At 41.9% G+C, this 20348-nt stretch overlaps 1 pseudogene; it reads right to left on the minus strand.

Annotated features, from left to right (window-relative positions):
- Positions 1 to 13863: 13863 nt before the first annotated feature.
- On the minus strand, positions 13864 to 16723 carry LOC115472460 (annotated as a pseudogene).
- Between the last annotated feature and the right edge of the window lie 3625 nt (positions 16724 to 20348).

The raw sequence follows: 20348 nt of genomic DNA on the forward strand, positions 1-20348 counted from the left end.
AGCCAAATTTCTATTTTTGGCAATAATGGCCAGATGTTATGTCCAAAATTAGCGCCTGACCATTTACCCTGTGAGCCCTTACTGCTTCCTATTTACTTGGTGGTAAGGGTTCACTTGCTAACCCTACAGTAATTGGGCAGTGCTTCAATATGGCCATGCTGCCGATTACTACGAGGAATGCATCCTGCTGTAACGTGGAGGGGCATAATCAAATGGCGCCGGCGAAATAGCTGGTCGGCCATCTTCGGGGCTGGTGCCGTAAGTTGGCGGAGCCAACCGTATTTTCTAAAAAGATGGCCGGCCATCTTTTTCTTTGCTAATACGGTTGGGCCCGGCCAAATATCAGATTTTGCCGGGTTTGAGATGGCCGGCATCGGTTTTCGGCCATAATGGAAAATAATGCCAGCCATCTCAAACCCGGCGAAATCCAAGGCATTTGGTTGTGGGAGGAGCCAGCATTGGTAGTGCACTGGTCCCCCTGACATGCCAGGACACCAACCGGGCACCCTAGGGGGCACTTCTAAAAATTGTAAAAAAAATATAAAAATAGCTCCCAGGTGCAAAGCTCCCTTATCTTGGGTGCTGAGCCCCCCAAATCCCCCCCCCCAACCCACTTCCCACAACTCTACACCATTACCGTAGCCCTAAGGGGTGAAGGGGGACACCTACATGTGGGTACAGTGGGTTTTGGGGGGTTTGGAGGGCTCACATTTACCACCACAAATGTAACAGGTAGGAGGGGATGGGCCTGGGTCCACCTGTCTGAAGTGCACTGCACCCACTAAAAACTGCTCCAGGGACCTGCATACTGCTGTCATGGAGCTGGGTATGATATTTCAGGCTGGCATAGAGGCTGGCGAAAAAATGTTTAAAAAAAAATTTGTTTTTGATGAGAGGTGACCACTGGGGGAGTAAGGGGAGGTCATCCCCACTTCCCTCCGGTGGTCATTTGGTGAGTTGGGGCTCCTTTTTGAAGCTTGGTCGTGAAAAAAAAGGGACCAAGTACAGCCGGCAAAATGCTCTCCAAGCCTGGCTTTTTTTTTCATTATTGGGAGAAGCCGGCCATCTCGTGAGTGCGCCCCGTCCTGCCTTCAGTACCCTACCGACATGCCCCCTTGATGTTTCCCTGGCTCCGCGACGGAAAGCAGTTGAACCCAGCCAGAATCGGCTTTCGATTATACCGATTTGGCCAGGTTCAGGAGATCGCCGGCCATCTCCCGATTTGGGTCGGAAGATGGCTGGCGATCACTTTTGAAAATGAGCTGGATAGTAACATGGTAAATGACAGCAGAAAAAGACCTGTACGGTCCATCCAGTCTGCCCAACAAGATAAACTCATTTTACATGGTATGTGATACTTTATACCCGAGTTTGATTTGTCCTTGCCATTCTCAGGGCACAGACCATAGAAGTCTGCCCAGCATTGTTCTTGTACTAAGTTCTGAAGCTAACGTTGAAACCCCTTAAAATTTACACTCCAGCCCATCCATATCTGTTCAGTCGCGATCAGGTCATAGTCCATAGAAGTCTGCCCAGCACTGGTTTTGCTTCCCAATTACCGGCGTCGCCACCTAATCTCTGCTAAGATTCTATGGATCCACCCCTTCTAAACAGGATTCCTTTGTGTTTATCCCACGCATGTTTGAGTTCCATTACTGTTTCATCTCCTCCACCTCCTGCGGGAGGGCATTCCACATATCCACCATCCTCTCTGTGAAAAAATACTTCCTGACATTACTCCTGAGTCTGCCCCCCTTCAACCCCAGATCTTATCCTCTAGTTCTACTGCCTTCCTGTCTCCAAAAAAGGTTTATTTGCAGATTAACACCTTTCAAATATTTGAACGTCTGTATCATGTCACCCGTTTCTCCTCTCCTCCAAGGTATACATAGAAAATTATTTTCTACCACGGGACACTGCACACATCAACTTCAGAACTACCGCTGATCTCCTGTGCTACCCCAGTGGTAGGATCAATTTGGCACACGCTATCCATGTGGTAACCCTACAAAACCTTTGTAAAAGGGCAATTAGGCTACTCATTCATTACTTTTTAACATCCTAATGAGATCATTATTGGAAGAGTTTATAGGAGTGGATGCAAGCATTTTTTAGTTATGTGGATAATAAAACACTCTTAATTCCAGTTTTTGACAGTTTGTCTAAGACAATTTTAACAAAATGGCAAATTATATCACTTCACATCACCTAAAATTAAGAAAGGATAAAATAAAATTTGGATAAATTTACAACATGATACTTTGGGTCTCTTTTACAAAGCTGCGCTACCAATTCCCAGTTTGGCAAATGAGAGCAAGCCCATTCAATTCCTATGGGCTTTCTCTCATTTGCCGTGTGGGAATAGCTAGCATGGCTTTGTAAAATAAACCCTTTATTGGCTAAAGCCTGAGGATCGTGGCATAGATTTTTTTTTATTGGAACATTAACTGAGAATTTTAGAAGTAGTATTAGATGATTAATTGAGCCTAGATGTCTAAGTCAACACTGTGATTAGTAAAGTATTTTTAAGATTAAGGGGCCCTTTTATAAAGCGTGGTAAGACTACTGCAGCAATGGTATGCAGAAAATCGGCACTACCGCACATCATTTCCTGCATTAAAAATTGTTTTTATTTTTTACCGCTGGGCTAGTGCTGGAACCCTTAACACCTCCTAAATAGGAAGCGGCAAGGACTCCTCCAGGAAATAGCTGCACAGCAAGTGCTTAACTTATCACATGACCATTTCCTTTTTTTTTAAAGTCCTTTTATCTGCTGCGGTAAAAAGGGGCCTTGGATCACTGCAAACCCATGTACCGATACCTACTGCAGCTTAGTAAAAGGACCCCTAAGACAGTTAACAACACATTCATTAATATTTTGAATTCAATCACTTTAAGACTATTGTTCAAGCATGTATAATGACATGACTCAAATGGACAATTTTAATGTCATCTGTGCTGGTTGATTGGACAGGATATGTAAAAGATTACAAACCTTGCAAAATACTGCAGCAAAATTGTTATGTGGGGCAAGGAAATATGATTAGGGCAACCCCTTTGCTACAGCATATTCACTGTTACCAGTTGAAGCAAGGAGTCTGTTTAAATTATGCATCATAGTTTATAAAATGTTGCACAGTCTACCTCCATTTTATATGACTCAGTTAGTGAATTTTCCTCAATTTTGTAGAATATGGCTTTTTAATGACCAATTATTATGGATAAGATATAACAAGTTTTTTTTCCTTGACATGCTTTTATCAAGCAGCAAGGAAATGGAACAATCTATCACTATAAAGGGGTCTTTTACTAAGCTGTGGTAAAAAGTTGCCTGCAGTAGTGTGGATGTGTGTAATTGGTGGTCGCTGGGCCATTTTTTACGGTGACTGGGAAAAAAGGGCTTTTTTTTTCTAATGGGACAGTAGTCATGCACTACAATTAAAAGTAGTACATGGCTATTTACAGCCTGAGCCCTTACCGCCACCCATTGACCTAGCGGTAAGGGCTCATGCGCTAATCGCGTGGTAATCATGCAGCATGCGCCAATGTGGCCACAGTGCCGATTACCACCAGGAACCTTTTTACTGTGGGAAACAGAGCATGCCAATTTTGGAATTACTGCCGTGCACCCGTGCTATCCCGGCAGTAGTGACGATTTGGCATGTGCTATATGTGTGTTAGCCCTACCATTGCTTAGTAAAAGGGTCCCTAAGTTAGGCATTCAAAAGTTATGTTATTTTGCTAACAGCTGAAAATTAATATTTTAAATAAATATATTAAATAGCATTTTTATTGGCAATGAGGCAAAATGTTTGTTGTAAATTGTTGTAGAAAATGTTTATTAAAGGTTTGATAACTTATTGTAATTCCTAGCTATTGCTAGTCTCTTTCTCCACATATAACCTATAGATGGAAATTTTACAGAATTGATGAAATTTATTGCATAATATAATATACTTTAGAAAAATAGATATGAACCTAGATAGTTTACAAATAGACTACTGCCTTCCAGCATATATTTTTTATGCCCACTTATTGGGAGCTTAAAGTAATTGGCCACAATTCATCATGTATATTTATGGTTTTATGGCTGTTTACCCAGTAATGGATTATTCTTATAAACATATTTGCTACAAATATTAATTGTGAGACATTTCATCATTTGAAAAAATTGGAAGTTATTGTTCTACCTGTAGAATAGCAGTTTCAGTAAATGCAGACTTGTGTCATAACATCTTTAAGGGAGCAGAGAGGGATGCTGACTAACTTACAATCAAGGGCCCCTTTTACCAAGCTGTGGCAAAAGGGGGCTGTTGCTGGCGTTGGTGTGTGTTTTACATGCACACCAATGCCCCCTTTTACTCAACTGGTAAAAAAGTAGTCTCGCTTTCCTACAGGAAATGACCAGGTGGCATGTAAAGCACTTGCAGCAAGGCCATTTCAGGGGGTGGGGGGAGCCCTTACCGCCACCCATTGAGGTGACGGTAAGGGCTCCCGCATTAACCTGGCAGTAACCAGGCAGCGCATGGCACTGCCCAATTACTGCTGGTTATACTCTGGCACTACAAAAATAAATACATTTTTTTAGCGCCAGAAATGACTGCTCGCTAGGAATGGGAAGTACCACGCTGAGTGGGAAGTGCCTGCTGCGGTAGCCCAGTGGTACTTCCTGTATAGCGAGTGGTAAGCATGCGTTGGGCTTACTGCCGCTTAGTAAATGAGCCCCAAGTGAATAATGCACAATAAGGCCCTTTTACTAAGCCATAGTAGGCCTACTGCGTGGTAAAAGGGCACTACCGCAGGACATGCTGAGGTGTCCCATGGTAGTTTGGGCAGCAGTACATGCTACTCACACAGTAAAAAAATTTTTTATTTTTTGCTGTGGGAAGCGTGGCTGGAGGAGGAGACTAGGTATGCTTGTGCTAATCAGGTAGTGTGGGTACATTACAGGGCACTACCTGATTAGCGCAGAAGTAGTGTGGGCAGAGCCGTAGCGAGGGGAGCTGACACCCGGGGCGGGTCGCCGCTGTGCACCCCCCCCCCCCGGGTGCAGCACAGCGCACCCTCCTCTCACTGGAGCGCACCCCCCCTGGAGCGCATACTTCCCCCCCTGGAGCGCATACCTGCGATGAGGGACGGGCGGGAGGGCCGATCCGTCCCGACTGCACGTTGCTGGGGGTGTGTCGGCTCCGCGCTGATTCACTGCTCTCTCTGTCCCGGAACAGGAAGTAACCTGGTCCGGGGAAGAGAGGGCAGTGCACCAGCGCGGAGCCGACACCCCCCAGCGGCATGCACCTGGGGCGGACCCCCCCCCGCCCCCCCTTCCTATGCCACTGAGTGTGGGAGCTTTTACTGCCTCCTAAATAGGTGACAGTAAGGGCTCCTGGTGGTAATGGCCATGCTCTAATGGAGAAATTGGCACGTGGCCATTAAAAAAAAAAAAAAGCCAACCATGGCTATTTTTCTGGCACCACTGATTTTTTGAGGTACATTCAGAGAAGCTACAGGGGTACTAGGAGGTCTTTCTTAGAGGTTGAGGGGACGCAGCGGGGATGGGGATATGGGATCACTCGTGCCCTATATCCCTAGATCATCACCAATTGCTTGAGGTAGGCCCATCAAGATCTATGGGATGTGTGTGTGGGGGTATTTTGTCATGCAACTGGGGGGTAGGGGCAGGGCTTGAACCTAATGTGTCTTTGGAAGTAGGGGTCTGGGGGGCTGAGGCTAATGTTTGGTCAGAGTGTTTGTTGGGAGAAGGAGAACCTGGACTACAGTTCTATTTTACAGCACTGACCCCCTTTCAAATGGACTTCCTGGGATCTTGCAAGTTGATCACAGGATGCATTATTCCTTTACTGTGTGGGGTCACTAAGCTGTGGTAAAATACCAGATTTTAATCACAGCTTAATAACTTCCCCCTTAAGGTAAACTCTTGCAATAGACATTTTCCAGAAGATCCTCTTTCTCAAATCATTGACAAATCTCTTTAAAAGGTACTTGAGAGAAACTGAACCACCGTCCACTTCTAAATATCTCACTAACTGCCATTTTAATGCATGTGTACAGCATAAAGTAGGGAACTTCTGAAACAGGCATCCTGTCCCCCCCACCTCTTCTTAGTGTGAAAATATAAGCATAACTAGAGCAAACTTGTTGGCATTCCTGGCATTTTTAAATTCTTACAGTGTGCACATCCTGGAGAGGAGGACGAAAAGGCAATTAAGACAATAAATGTCCTGTCATCCTATTATATAGCTCAGGATGAGGCTTGTTGCAACAGATAAAGGATCTTAAAAGTCTTTAGTTACAATAGATAAAATATGGATATAGCTTTGCCCCTGCTTGTTTATTTGATGCATTGGGTTCTGTTTAGCTGTTAATAATTTACCTAGGATACCTATACTAGTCTTTTTTTTAATTATTATTGTGATATATTAGAACTAGATAGCAGGTGGTACAGTGACTGAATAGTATACAGACTACTTTTAATGAACCATTTATGTTTTGGCAACCAACCGAATCTTTTGTTCCAAAACTACTATGCAACACAATTGAATTTCCATAGAAAATGGAGCAGTAATCTGATGGCTGCATCTGCAGATCTAGTAATTGTAATATTTTTCTTTCTTTGTAGCATTTCTGCTTCTTGCATTTTATCACTAAAATGTTAGGAATGTTAAGATTTCAAATAAGACTCAAAATTATTCTCAGTGAACCAGGTGCACTTGAAAATCAAATATACATACACGTGTAAATGCATCTATGTATTGTAAGACATCACACAGGGTCCTTTTATTAAGGTGTGCTGAAAAATGGCCTGCGGTAGTGTAGGCGTGTGTTTTGGGAGTGTGCAGATCCATTTTTCAGCGTGCCTGCAAAAAATACCTTTTTAAAATTTTTGCCGAAAATGGACATGTGGCAAAATCAAAACTGGCGTGCGTCCATTTTGGGTCTGAGACCGTACCACCAGACATTGACTGAGCAGTAAAGTCTCACACGGTAACTGGGTGGTAATGACCTACGAAACGTTAAATGCCATTTGGCATTTAAAATAATTTCAGATGTGCGTATTGGACGCACCCCAAAAATGAAATTACTGCAAGAGCCGCACGGCAACTGGGTGGTAACTCCATTTTGACACACGTTGGATGCACATAGATGCTTACGTGGCTTAGTAAAAGGGCCCCATAGAGTAGTGGTTCTCAACCCAGTTTTTGGGGCACACCTTGCCAGCTGGGTATTCAGGATTTCCCCAAGGACTATGCATAAACAGATTTGCATACAAAAGAGGCAATGCATATTTATTGTGGATATTCTGAAAACCTGATCGGCTAAATGTGCCTTGAAAACTGGGTTGAAAACCAATGACATACAAGCGTTTGTGCATTTTCCTCAGCTTTTTTTTTTTTAACTTTATATTAGATACTTGCTGGGGATTTAAATGTTATATAAATTGTATTTAATCATTGTTAAATCGAAGTAAACATAGCTATAAAATGAATTATGCCCACTGGTCAAATAACTAAGCATGACAATGGGATCTGTCTGAAAAAGAACATTTGGCAAGACTGGCAGCTGAAGTAGTGGATTTCAAAACTGTAACACACAGAGTTATTATTTTATTCCACTTTCTATAGTCAATAACCTCCTTAATTGGGAGCTTTCTTCATTTTTTTAGGTTGAAATATGATATTTTGCAAGCAATTATTTTTCAGCAAGACATACCACTTTAAAAGCATAACACAGATCCCTAAGGCATATTTTGGTTTGCCACCCCCCCCCCCCCCACCACCACCTTGCTGCCCCCCAGCCACTTCTCACCCACTGCTGCAGCAAATACCTTGGCTGGCAGGGGTCCCCAACCCACGCCAGCTGAAGCATTGTCCAGCACCAGTCTCCAGCGCTGCTGCATTGCCTGCCCTGCTCTGTCTTCCCTTCACATCCTACACACTCCTTTTAGTGAATTGTGCAGGACGTGTTGGAAGACAGCAGCGCCGGAGACCGCCGCTGGATAACGCTTCAGCTGGTAGGGGTTGGGGACACCCACCATTGTGCGGGAAAAATGGCCCCTTCTACTAGCGTAAGGCCCTTTTTCCTGCAGCTTGGTAAAAGGATCCCTAAATAACTGATTAGCCCAGGATTAGTGTGTGAACTCTTACTTCATACAAAATAGGTGTTGGTAAGTGCTCATACACAAATTTTTTAAGGGTCACACGCTAATGGCAACATTAGTGCATAACCATTGAGCGAAAAAATGGAAAATCGGCCATTTTACTTTGTGGTACAAATGACCTTTGTACTTGAGAAAAACACACACTAAGGTCACCCTTTACTGCAATTTAGTAAAAGACCCCTTTATTATTATTATTATGCCTTCATATTTGACACATCATAGACATTGCTTACTGGTTTCAACTCCATTAATTTGGGAGATATCAGTGCAAAATGTGTGAGTTGTGAGTTTTCAAGTAGGGTAGTTTTTGCAATAAACTGTTGGTGTTATGTCTTTTAAATGTAAAGTTCCCAAGTATCTTCAGAGTCCAATCGGTATTACACCAAGAACTTCTATCATAGTTGGTATTACCATTGCTATTTTCCTTCAAAATCTTTCTACTTCAATTTGTATATCACAGTATTTTGTTATTTCTGTTGCAGTTGTTTCTCATCAATTCTACTACCACCAATTATTGTCACATCTGTAAATAATATTGTTTTCTCTATGAACATGATGTGAGGAGTGTTCAGTTGCAAGTGTCCGTCAGTACATATTTTAAAGTTGCAGAAAATCTGATCTGTATCATTTTCTATATCCTTTTCAATGATATGATTACAGTAGTTGTTTGCCGTAGCCATACCTTTTACAGAGATTTCAATGCATTAATTTAGCCATTTGATCATGACATTATTTATAGTCAGTTTGATCTATTTGCTGCAGGCACTGATTAGATGGTATACAGTTTCAGCCTTGACTTTGCATAATTGGCATTTGCTGTCATTTGAAATACTTTCAAGCTTAGCTTTCATAACATTTGAAAAGCTTGTTCTTTAAAAACAAATATATACAGTTTGAACAAGCACAATAATATTGTTTCATAGAAAAATAAGTAATAAAAGGAAAAAAAAATTAGCATATATAGGAAAACAAAATTCATCTTTCAAGAAATGAAAAGAATTTCCCATTAGGCCCCATTGGGCAAAGAAAGAAACAAAAGGAGTGTTAGAAAAAGAAAATAACCGGCATTAGTAATTTTAATACTCAAACAGCAAATCAAATTACAAAATAGTTCAATCATTGTCATAGACATTAGGAGTTGGTGCGGAGATAGCTGATATCAACTTCTTTTTAGAACCAAGAAAGGCTTCTCAACTATTCAGGGACATAAAATAAATAATTTTTTCCTCCTACGCACAGCCAGAAAAAGTTTACATCTTTCCTCTGTTGATCTTGCCAAATCAGGGAAAATCCAAACTTTTGTCCTATTAATAAAGTTCAGAAATTATGAAAATAAAGATGCAAAATCATATTCATATCTTGTTCAAACACCAATGCCACAAAAAAATTGACTTTCCTGATGACAAGTGAATGAGAAGATTCTAAAACAGCTGTTAAAGCAGAGGGGCATTTTTGATAGGATGTCCAAGTCCAATTATAGACATTTTACTGGCCACATAGACATCATAGCAGAGCAGGGGGCAGACTAGTGTTCAGTGCAGTGGAATTCACATAAAGGGACTCAGGTACAAATCCCAACTTAACACCCTTAGGGCCCTGCTAACTAAGCCGCGCTATAGTCACACTAGCGTTTTTAGCACATTCTAATGCACTAATTTTTAGCACACACTAAAAACACTAGCATGCCTTAGTAAACAGGGTCTTTATTTTGTATCGTGAGCCCTCCAGAAACACCTAAAAACTTACTGTACGTAACTGTACACCACTACAAAAGCCCTCAATTCTGCAGGTGTCTCCTATCTATAGGTACAGTTGGTATTTTATGGGTTTTGGAGATGGATATGAACTGGGGTCCACTGCACTGACCACTAGTTTACTCCTGGGACCAACTTGCTGCTCTAATAGGAATGGCCTGTTCTTTAAAAACAAATATATACAGTTTGAACAAGCACAATAATATTATGAAGCTATCACAGAGCCTGGTATGGTAGGGACCAGCATGTCAGTGCCTTACACCCTGACAAGAGTAAGCCTACTTCTACAGGAACCCCAGCCTCAGACTCAAGCCACGGCAGGGAGAAGGAGATAGAGCAAGCATCAACACCAAATGTTACTCCAAATTGTACACAAGTGTGCGGAGAAGGCCACAGTGGGCGGTTGTGCATCAAGATATGTGTAGCTAAGGTATATCCAAAAGAGCAACCAGAAAAGACAGTAAAGATGTATGTCATCATAGATAGGCAGAGTAATCAGTCCCTGGCAAGGACCGAGTTCTTTGCCCTATTTGACATCTGAGGAGCTCACTATCCCTACAACCTCAAGACCTGTACAGGGATGACAAAGAGGACTGGGAGAAGAGCAAATAGATACACAATAGAAGTGATGGACCCATCTACTGACTCTAAATGTAATCAGATACCTGACAACCAAGAAGAAATTCTCACACCAGAGGTTGAGCAACATTATCATCGCCTGCAACCTATAGCTGAGTATCTGCAGCCTTTGGACCCACATGCCAAGATCTTACTCTTGTTGGGAAGAGATGCACCAACATTGATTAGAGTTCATGGGTCACGTGAAGGTACTTGATGCCAAATATACCTACAGCCCGGGATGGGTAATAGTAGGTGATGTCTGCCTTAACAGACTGAAGAGACCTAGTTTGGATGTGTACAAAATGTGCATCTTGGAAAATGGGCGTACCACCTTGTTCAAGCCTTGTCATAACCATCTGCAAGTGAAGAAGGTTTATAGCTAGGAAGAACCAGACCCCAGCTCAACCATCTGTCAGGACACCTCTCCATCAGATTAAGATAACATCTGGGAAGCTCAGTGTTCCAAGGCACCAAGGATGAAGACAAACCAACTCTTTCAGTAGAAGATAGAGAGTTCTGGAAAATTATGGATAATGAATTCTACAAGGATGAGTCCAACGGCTGGGTGGCTCCCCTACCATTCCAGACACCTAGAACACAACTACCTAACAACAGAGAGCAAGCTCTCTCTCATCTCACTTCATTGCAAAGCACTCTGAGAAAGAAACCAGAGAGAAAACAGCACTTTACAACATTTATGCAGAACATGCTGGATAATGGCCATGCAAAGCCAGCTCCACTGGGATCTAAAGAGAGACAATTTCACCTTTCAAGTCTCTACTCAAGAGACACAATATACACACAGAAGTGTTTTGTCTACAGGGAATAGTCTGTATGATCCGCTGGGGTTTGTGGCTCCAGTCACCAATTAAGGAAGGTCCCTACTGAGAGAGCTTTCCCCAAAGTACTGAGTGGGGTGTTCAATTACCACCAGAAATGTGACAAGAATGGGAGAAATAGAAAGATTCTCTAAAGATTCTTGAACAACTGCATATCCCATGCACTTATATCCCCACAGCATGCAGTACTGCTTCTCACAAAGACTTTGCATCTTCATTTCATCAACCAGACACCAACCACCTAAGTGCCATCAGAGAAACAGAACTGCAGATTATCAGTGACAACTTGGCACCACCTGGGAACTTTGACACAAGACTTCTGTGGAAAACAAGGAACTTCTTTAGCAGAGCCATCACTGAGTCAGTGATCCATACCAAGAAGAGATGAGGACTCTGTAGACCATTGTCCACTCCAGAAACTCAAAGACTTTTCTCTCTCCTTTATGTTGTTTTTTATTTTTGTTGTCTGTCTCTGATTTCAGCTCCTGTGAGACTGTATGAGAAAAGGTGCCAGAGCAACAGTGAACTAGAGACCAGCAAGAAGGTGCCAAGTTTAAAATCCAAATATAAGTGGACATTTGCATGTTTATAACGTTTGTAGTTTGAGGAGTTAAATAGTGGTATTTACCAATACTTGATGGGGAGTGTCCTGCCTTTTTCTTCATAGAGGATGGGTATATTGTGATGTATATTTAATATGAGTGTGATTGACTCCCTGTAAGCTTTCCCCATTGGATGTTGGCTCTGAGCTAGGGCCAGCCCTCCCTCTCTACCCCTGCAGGCTGTGTGAGAGAGTCCAGTCTTCCTAACAAGCCTTTGTGATTAGCAGCTGTTCTAAGGGCTGATCCCTCCTTAATCTACTGTAATTCCATCAAGATTTTTCACCATCTTCCCAAGCTATCTCCTCAAGGCATTTCCCAAGTCATCTCCCAAAGACTTATCCCAAGTCATTCCCCATTTATTTTCTCTGAGTTCTCCCCCTTATTTTCCTTGAGTGTTATAGCTTTTCCTCTCAGCTGGGCTGAGATTCTGGCCATCTCCTTGCCTCTGAGGTGGCTAGGCACAGACTACTTGAAGCATTCCATGTCCTGGACCTGAACCATAATACTGCTAAGTGTTTTATGATATTTTATTCTTAATCTCTCAACTTTCTAGCTACAGGTTAGCTACCTGATTTATCTATTCTCTAGACCTTATTGCTTATTGCACAATTAATTTGTCCTGTGAATCTGTATTGTGGTGTACTCTGTCTTCTAACTGGGACCCCCCAAAAAGACAAAATAAAATTCTCTCCCTTTCATTACAACCAATCAAGATGACTTTTATATTATATAATAATTGTGGTGCTTCAATTCCAAGGCATACCATCTGGAGGCTTAAGGCTTGTACTATCTGTCTTCAGCTTGTTACTACAAAACAGGAATTCAGCAATTGAATGCAATTAAAGCAGCTTCTATCACTGCACAGAATCATACCAATTTCTCACCACTACCTCAAAGAATAAAACCACCTAAGAATAGATGGATCACAATAGGCTCAGATAGACTATGACATGTGGCACAGAAGCATCCACCCCCACAATTGTTGCCCCTATAGAATTCCTTTGCTCCATTACAGCTCTGTGATGCTCCAGAAAATAGAACTGAGGTGGAACAAAAGCAATGAAGATGTCCCAAGAGAAAACACACCCCAAAAGCACTAATAAAAAATCTCATAGCAGAAAACTGTTGCTCCTAGGAGATTCCATTATCAGAGTGTCACAAAACGCCTAGCCACCCATGTGGGGTTACCCCGTGACCACTTAGAGGGTCTATCCCTAGCACAGCTCAGGTCCACCTACACCTGCTGCTTGTGCTCTACATTGGCACCCTCATCTCACTGACTGGGTCACAACCGCCTCTGGGCAAGTCTCCCACTCTAAAATTAACCCCAATGATTTTTAGGTTACTGGGGCTACACTCCCAGTGGTCTCACAGGTCCCAGAAAGCACTCACAGACCCAACACACAAACCACCAGGATTCTTTATCAGTCCAGACAAGCAGGGCGAGCAAACAATTATGCTTATTCTCATAAAAATAATGAACAATGGACAGAAAAAGTGCAATCAGCAAACAGTAAGAAGCAACTGAAAAATGGATCAATTTGAAAACTAACTAAACATTTGTATACTGTCTAAACTGTGCCTGGGAAGATCAGGACATATAGCTGCTCATAAGCTATCAAATGTAACTGTTTACAGGGCCTTGGCAAAGAGATCTGTCTCTCTCTTCTTTCTGGCTAAGATTGGAGCAAAAGCCAGTACTCTCCAAATAAAAATGAGCCCAGAACAAGAAAATTTCAAACATATACTGCTTCTTGCTTCCTGTTTGTGTGCTAAAACTAAAGAAAAGAACATTAATTTATCTGTAACAGCTTTACAGCACAGAAACACCACCTTCTGGCCAAATAGGAGAAATACACTTCAGGGCATAATTAATGCAGGAAAATATCCAATCCAATATAACTCCTATTGTATGAGACACCAATACATGGTTTCATTTCTACTGGAAGATCCAGTGACATATAAGTCCAAGTCTGTATCTGCTCGGGTGTGAACACTGGCTTGCAAACCAGCAGAAGAAATCTGCAATGGAAAAGATGACGTATGGTCCATTGACACCATTTGTGGACAACCTTGCTGCTGAGAGGTTTTGTGATGAAAATGTAGTTGAGCTTGATGGGGTAGATTGTAGCTATTGTGACACATGAGCCTCTTGAGCTTGAGATGAAGTCTGAAGTATACGCTTTATAGATGGATGCCCAACTTGTCCCTTTTTCTTGCTTGCTTCTTTTACGTCATTATCATGTGCAATTATTATCAGTCGCTCTATACAAGGTACAACAAAATCCCAAGAGTATGCAGTAAGACAATGCAGTCTAGTTGGCCACGCTGGGGAAAGTCAAAGGATAATCCTAGAAGCAACTATACATGCAGTCACCACTAAAGACGGGCATAATTTAAAAAGATATGATCTTTTAAAGATACTTACAGGAAGTAGACTGCATACTTCACCGTGTATAGCTTCGTCTTTTCTAAAGACACCATTGGCCATCCATCATTAAGATCAGTCTCATGAACAGCAATAGAAAGATGGTATTCAATGAAATGGACAGCAGTTGGAAGACAGAGGTTCCACTGAAATGTGTCTTAAAATACAGCTTCTTCACACAGAGGCATTATTTTTGGAACACAGTTCAAGGGGCCCAGCAAAGTGAAATACATTCCAGGCTCCTCAGCTACCAGGAGTACTAGGCAAATACTGGCTATAATCAGAAAAGAAACAAATGAATATAGCACTGAAGTTGTTATCCAACAGGGAACAAATGACCTGGCAAATAATACCCCATTTGCAGCATAGAGAGCTTTCCAGGAGCTGGGGGAGGGGTTAAAACCTTTGGTACAAACGTAGCTTTTTCTGAAGAACTATCTACTTTTGGAAAGGGAGAGAAAAGTTTACAAAATACAGATAATCTCAATAGGTGACTCAAAGCCTGGTGTCATCAAGAAGATTTTAGGTACATAGGAGGCTGAGGCAATACATGGAAAAACAAAAGATTATATTGTTACAATGGGCTGTATCTCACTGTATGTTTATAATATCATCATAAGCTGAAAATATATTGGAGTCCAATAAAATAAAATATTGTAGTCCAATAAAAGCCGACATTGAAGATATCAAACTTGCTGTCTGGCTGGGACATTTGAGGTCTTTTCTTCCAAATCATAGTATGAAAAAGTAAAAGCAAAAAAGTAGAAAAAAACCATGAGAGTTGGTAAATTATATTTTCAGCTTATGATGATGTTATAAACATATATTTTGCTGAAATTTAGTCACACTGCATCTCACTGTGACAGGAAAAAAATCCTTGGTGAGAAATTCGGACAATATGTTTGTAGGCATTTAAATTAGAAGGTGGAGGTGCATATGGAGGCGGGTCACTTCCAGTGGTCACCGCTAACTAAAGACAAGATGTGACGGTAGTGAAGAAAGTAATGAAAACAACAACATTATTAGCAAATCACTTCTTACCAACACAACAGGAAGTGAGACCAAACAAAAAAACGAAAAGACTAAACAGATGAGACTGCCACTGAAATGTAACTGGAAAACGATGACCACAAATGCTCGCAGTGTAAGCAACAAAGTTCATGATCTGCAAGCCCTGATGTTAGAGGCAGACTTAGACATTGTTGTTATCACAGAGACATGGTTCAATGATTCCCGTGATTGGGATGCAAACATACCAGGCTACAATCTATTTAGGAAGGATAAGGATGGTCGTAAAGGTAGAGGAGTAGCTCTGTATGTGAGATGGTGTTGCTAGGAGATTTCAACCTGCCAGATGTGGATTGGAAAGTTCCATCTCTGGAATCAGAAAGAAGTAGGGATATCATAGATGCCTTTCAAAGTGCTCTGTTCAGACAAATGATGAAGGAATCCATGAGGGAGGGAGCAACGCTGGATCTGGTGCTACAACTGGGGAAAGTGTGTCCATGTCCAAGTGGGTGCCCACCTGGGCAGCAATGATCATTAAACTGTTTGGTTTGATATAACAACTAAAGGGGAGAGCAGCCACTCAAAACTCAAAGTCCTGGATTTCAAAAATGCTGACTTTAGTAAAATGGGAGAATTCCTGAAGAAAGAGCCAATGGGCTGGGAGGATAGATGAGAAGTAGAAAGGCAGTGGTCTAAGCTGAAAGGAGCTATAAATATGGCTACTAACCTTTATATAAGGAGAGTAAATAAAAACAAGAGAAAATGGAAACTGATATGGTCCTCCAAGCAAGTGGCTGTTTGATTGTAATATGTGTCAGCATCTCTGGTTCTTTCCTGCACCTTCCTACCTTGCAGTTTCTCTCGTCCTTAGGTGCTTTTCCTCTGCATGACAGCCATTGTTAAACAGTTCATGTATACCTCTCTTAACAATGCACGCTCTCCTTCAGTGCTGTAATCCTGCACTGTTTCTCCTCCAATCTTTTTTTAAGTAGTTTCTCCTCTTTCCCGCTTTTCTTCTGAAATTCACCAGGCACCAGCTTACCCATGTCTTTTGCCATTTTAATTTTCTTTTTTAGTTCTTTGGTTTGCTTTTCCAGAGTAGCCACCTTTCTTACTCTTTTAACCACAGCTTGTGATATGTTCAGGGCTTTCTGGTTCCATCCCTGGCTTCCTTCTCCCTCCGCCTTCTCCCACTCCTCATTCTCTCTATAATGTTCCTCCAAGCAAGAATCTCGGCTGGTCTCTTCTACCTCCAGAAGCTCTGTGGTGGAGCTCTTCTCCATTCCAACCGCCATGGAGATGATCTTTGTAGACCCAGAGCTTCTCTTCTGTTTTTCACACTACTCCCACAGCTTTGAGGTCAGGGATGAAGCCCGGACACTTCCACCTGGTTGTAGCTTGTTCTTCCTTAGCTCTCCTGGTCTCTTCTCCTCTGTTCTGGGGCAAGTAGGGCTGTTTTCCCTTCTTCCCTTGAGGCTTTACCGTCTCAGGGTCTACCCGCCTAGCTGATTTCTCCAGACTTTCACATTCATCCTGGGCTAGGAGTCAAGCAGAGCTCCCTTCCTCTTCCACCTCCAGCAGAGCTTCAGACAGCACATCCTCCCTCCTGAAGAGTGTGACCGCAACTGAATTACTTGCCCCCCAATGGAGCCTCATTAAAGGATTTAAGATGTACTCATTCTAACAGGGCCTAAAAAGAGTCCTGTATTTTTATTTTTCACCTGCTGCATTTCTTGGATTTGGTAGCCATTTCTCAGGCTTCCTCTCTAGAATCAGACCCTGATTCCCCAGTACCTGTGGTCACCATGGTAGGTGCAGAAGGCACCATTGAAAGTTGATAAGGCAGACATCTGAATGAAGTTATGCTGTAATGGGAATGTGTGATTGGCCCAAGGTTATCTAGAGTCACCAGGTAAGCCTGGATTGATTTTGGCCTGATAAATGCATGCATCTCCATAGGTCAGCACTCAGCATGTATTAGCTCTAGAATTACCACAGATATCCAAGTACCAGATAGAGCGATCAAAGGAACCATAACTGATTTAATGAGCCATTTGCAATTTCACTGTGCCAGCCGTGAATTCTTATAAGTACATAAGTGTTGCCATACTGTGACAGTCTGAAGGTCCATCAAGCCCAGTATCCTGTTTTCAACAGTGGCCAATCCAGGTCACAAGAACCTGGCAAGATCCCAAAACAGTACAATACATTCTATGCTGCTTATCCCGGAAATAAGCAGTGGATTTTCCCAAGTCCATTATAATAATGGCTTATGGACTTTTCTTTTAGGATGCTATCAAAACCTTTTTTAAATCCTGCTAAGCTAACTGCTTTTACCTTATTCTCTGGCAACGAATTCCAGAGTTTAATTGCATGTTGAGTGAAGAAATATTTTCTCCAATTTGTTTTAAATGTACTACTTTGTAGCTTCATTGCGTGCCCCCTAGTCCTAGTATTTTTGGTAAGAGTAAACAAGTGATTCATGTCTACCTGTTCCACTCCACCCAGTATTTTATATACCTCTATCATATATCCTCTCAGCCATCTTTTCTCTAAGCTGAAGAGCTCAAGCCATTTCAGCCATTTCAGCCTTTCCTCATAAGGAAGTCGTCCCTTCCGCTTTAGCATTTTGGTCGCCCTTCTCTGTACCTTTTCTAATTCCACTATATCTTTTATGAGATGTAGTGACCAGAACTTTTATTTTCCATTCCTTTCCTAATAATACCTAACATTCTATTTGCTTTCTTTGCCGATGCAGCACACTGACAAGATGGTTTCAAAGTTTTGTCAACGATAACTCTTAGATCCTTTTCCTGGTCAGTGACTCCTAACGAGGAACCTTGCATCACATAGCTGTAGTTCGGGTTTCTCTTTCCCATATGCATCACTTTGCACTTGCTCACATTAAACATCATCTGCCATTTGGATGCCCAGTCTCGTAAGGTCGTCTTGCAATTTTTCATAATCCTCTTGCAATTTAACAACTTTGAATAACTTTGAGTCATTGGTAAATTTAATTACCGCACTAGTTATTCTCATATCAAGATCATTTATAAATATAAACAGTGGTTCCAATACAGACCCCTGCAGAACCCCACTATCTACCCTTCTTCATTGAAAAAACTGACTTACACATGCATGGCTTAATCTTTGAGACAAGCATATTGTACTGGAAAGATCAGCCAGATAGCTGTGGCTGCTGTCCGACTAGGTTTATGACGCTGCGGGGCAGGTACTCTGAGACCAAGAGACATAGGGGGAGGTAGTGAACAGGAGGTGTGAGGACCCCTGACAAGAGTGCCTTAGCCCAGTACCAAACCAGTATAAAGATGAGGACCTAACCCCTGTTTCGTGGTGGAAGAGAAGGGCCTTGGCTGAACTGGAAATGGAAAGTTAAACTCAAACAGAAACTAGAGGAACATGCAAGGGTGGGGCAGATGGATCTTCCCCATCAGACATGGGGAAGGGGCCAGACCCTTCTCATGACCCTGAGCTCAGTCATTTGCAGAGGAGGGGGTACTGCCAGATGCCTTGGCATCATTGTGCTGACGATGGACTCCCAGCAAGGAGCTGGGCCACTTAAAGTGTAATGTCCTCAGGAGAGGACCCAAAGAGGTAGGGAAGAACTGTTTTGCCTGAATACTGGATGAGCCAGCCTGCAAAGGTTCTCTCAATTAAGTCTGATGTGCCACATCAATTGTAGGAAGGTATGTGTATTTATGTATGCTTCGGAAGAAAGGTGAGAAAAAAGAGTCATGATATATACATTTAAATACCTATGTTGCATAAATTCACAGGAGGCATGTCTCTTTGAACTGAAAGGAAACTCTGGAATAAGGAATCATAGGATGAATGTAAAAGGGGGATAGACTCAAGAGTCTCTTCATGCAAAGGGTGGTGATTTGTGAAATGGCTTCCCGGTGGATGTGGCAAAAATGAAGACTGCATTTGAATTCAAGAAAGCTTGGTACAAGTATATAGACTTTCAAACGGATAGGAAGGGATAGTAGATGGTATGGATGGGCATCTTGGATAAGCCATATGGTCTTTATCTGCCTTTGTTTTTCTGTTTCCTTGAAAATACAGTTTACTCCTTTGTATGAAAAGAACCGTGCTACTTTCTGCAGATATCTAAACACTTACATTTTATTATAGTGATTTTGGACTGCCATAGTAGGACAGTGGTTAGAAAACTTAACAAGGTCTGTGATGACTCAGATTTAATTCCCCTATCCATTGCCCTTTTTAATACCTTGAACAAGCCACACTGTCTCCCTGGTCTTAGATTGTAAACTTGTCTGTGGCCAGAGCTTCCCAACCATGTAATTTGCCTTATTTAGGACTGACAATTCTCAGGAAGTAAGTGAGCATTTTCATCACTCTCTGGGCAGACTGCTTTGAATTATCTGAACCACATCTAAACTGGTGAGGTTTGGATAACCAAAGGATAGTGCTGCACATTTGGTAGTGTGTATGTGGTTCACTAGCGTGCCTTTAAAAATTTAGTGCAAGCAAAATTGATTTGGCATGGATTAACCTATTAATTAATATACACACAATAAATTTGGTCACATTAAAAAGTTCTAACATTTTCCAGTATGACTTCATCACTGATGCCTCTTGAGATCTTTAGCACATCCTACCCTTCTTCTGTATTTAGTTGGATTAATTTCTCCACCTTATTACATTATCGCTAAAAAAAAAACAAACGCCCAGCTCAGAAATGACTAAATCCATGGCATTTTGGTCCGTACAAACCATATTTTTGAAACGAAAAATGGACGCCCATTTTTTTCAAAAATACGGTCTGTCCCGCCTCTTCACATACCCGTTTTCGGACATAGACGCCTATGGAGATGAGCGTTCGCGTTCGATTATGCCCCTCTATTTGTATCATAGGTTGTGCTCCTTGAGTCCCTT

Source organism: Microcaecilia unicolor, chromosome 6, assembly GCF_901765095.1.
Source record: "Microcaecilia unicolor chromosome 6, aMicUni1.1, whole genome shotgun sequence".
NCBI classification, from domain to species: domain Eukaryota; kingdom Metazoa; phylum Chordata; class Amphibia; order Gymnophiona; family Siphonopidae; genus Microcaecilia; species Microcaecilia unicolor.